The sequence below is a fragment of the Hippocampus comes genome, unplaced genomic scaffold (genome assembly GCF_001891065.2).
Source record: "Hippocampus comes isolate QL1 unplaced genomic scaffold, H_comes_QL1_v1.1 scaffold156, whole genome shotgun sequence".
Classification (NCBI taxonomy): Eukaryota; Metazoa; Chordata; class Actinopteri; order Syngnathiformes; family Syngnathidae; genus Hippocampus; species Hippocampus comes.
Genome location: NW_017805744.1, coordinates 6,225,831 through 6,227,655, shown reverse-complemented (window position 1 = coordinate 6,227,655; position 1,825 = coordinate 6,225,831). Strand labels below are relative to the sequence as shown.

The 1,825-nt window shown below is 48.1% G+C and overlaps 1 protein-coding gene across 1 annotated transcript in view; it reads right to left on the bottom strand.

The window, feature by feature from the left end:
• Positions 1-1,553, bottom strand: part of tenm1 (teneurin transmembrane protein 1) — a 192,126-nt gene extending 190,573 nt beyond the window's left edge. Inside the window, exon 1 of the mRNA XM_019883899.1 lies at positions 751-1,553. The gene's annotated coding sequence lies outside the window, so the exon portion shown is untranslated. The remainder of the gene's footprint in view (positions 1-750) is intronic.
• Positions 1,554-1,825: the final 272 nt, after the last annotated feature.

Sequence of the window (1,825 nt, the reverse complement as noted above, 5' to 3'; positions counted from 1 at the left end):
ATGAAGAAGAGAGACAGTATAATTTAAATCTATCCGAGCGTGCCCATACCGGTGCAAATTATGGCAGCTTCATAATAATTATGATTTATCCAACTGTATTTTTCCTGCCCTTAATTATTCACCCTCATTCATTTTAAAGTCATCCGATGTGGAAAAATAAATATGCAGCTCAATAATGTTATCTAGTGTGGGGTTGGCACAGCCTTTGGTATTCAGAATGTTACTGTTTTACAGGAGTTTTGTAGAAAGTGTTTGCTCTATTTTGCCTTCTGGACCTGTACCATCGAGCAATATGCATGGCCTTTTCGTCAAAATGTTATACTTTTGCATTGTACAAAATCGATCAAATACGTATCGACCTCACGTGGCCCTGTTGGCATCATTAGGCTACCTTGGTGCTGATGCTGATGGACTGGCACCACCTCAAGGCTGCTCGTGGATCGAAGCCAACTTCGCAAGCATAAAGCTGAGCAATGGTCACCATTAGTGGCGTTTATCCGATAGGCGTGCTTCCTGCGTGTACAAAGTATGGATCGAGAACTGCTTAGAGCATTAGCACGCGCCCATGTAGCCCGGCGGTGTCCCACGCACCGCACACACACTACGGCACGCAGACTACGAACAGCTGATGATCATTTCCTGTGAACTCACGTTGTCCCAGCAGCCGAGCTGCCTCCAGCCAAGCAACAGTGCTGACAACCGGTCACACGCCGTGCGTGAGTCCACGAAAGGCCAGGACAGAACGCTTACCTTCCTGACGTGTAGCAGCAGCCATTCCTTTTCGGTGAAATTCCACGCTTAAGATCCAAGTGCGGAGCAATCCCGCCCCCCAAGCAGAATCGGAACCCCGTGACGTTGTGCCTCTGCTCGAAACGTGACTGAGACACCTCGCCGCGCTCCTCGGACTCCGCCGGTGTGGTTTCGATACGAAGTGGACGCTGCCTCAGACGAGATCTCTGCAGAGGGGAAGGGAGTCTGTTGGTAGGCAGGGTATGAAAGCCCGGCAGGACAGTGCGGTGGTGACAGGAGGGAGCCCGGCAAACTGCGATTAGCTGCACTTGAACCCGACGAGACTCACTGGTGTTGCTGATGCTGCCGAGGCTGGTCGCCGCTATAACAGCATCCGTGGATCATACCACCACACCGCGGATAAGGGGGTGTGGCACAGACCGCTTTACTCTTTCGTATGATGCCATATTATGGCCTATTAGTCGCAGAAATAAAGCACAACGTTGCACTTGCGGGGCACAGTGGCGTCTCACAGGGACGATGCCTTCAAATGTGCTCTTTTCCTACATTTTTGACCCATAAAAACATTTCACTCACCAACAAGTCCAATAATTAGCCCTATGGGTACACTCGTGTCAATTATACAGAAATGGGCTCCCCTGTATCTGACGGAGCAAGACACTATCTCATTAGTAAGCGTATTTATGGTCATGCACAGCCACATTTGTTTTTTCATTGATCAAAAATAGCTTCCACATGGCAGAATATATTGGGTTTTGACAATATAGCAGTTTTTCAAAGATAATAAATTGAACTTGACACCGATGAAGGCCCCCTAAGATATGTTTTCTTCTGCTAAATTAAGTGCTTAATGACTCTGACCTACGTGCTCCATATGTGATGCTTTCATTGGGCATTTAAAGCTAACGGAGGCTTCTCCAAACGGCTTGTGAATGGCAGGTGTCCTAATGATGCAGTTTTATTATTTCCCCAAAGCCCAGCATGCAAGCGGCTACAAACAACCACTCAGACAGCTGCTTCCATCTATCTGTCTTTCAGCCTGTCTCACCATATCCCCAACACACCACAGCAGCAT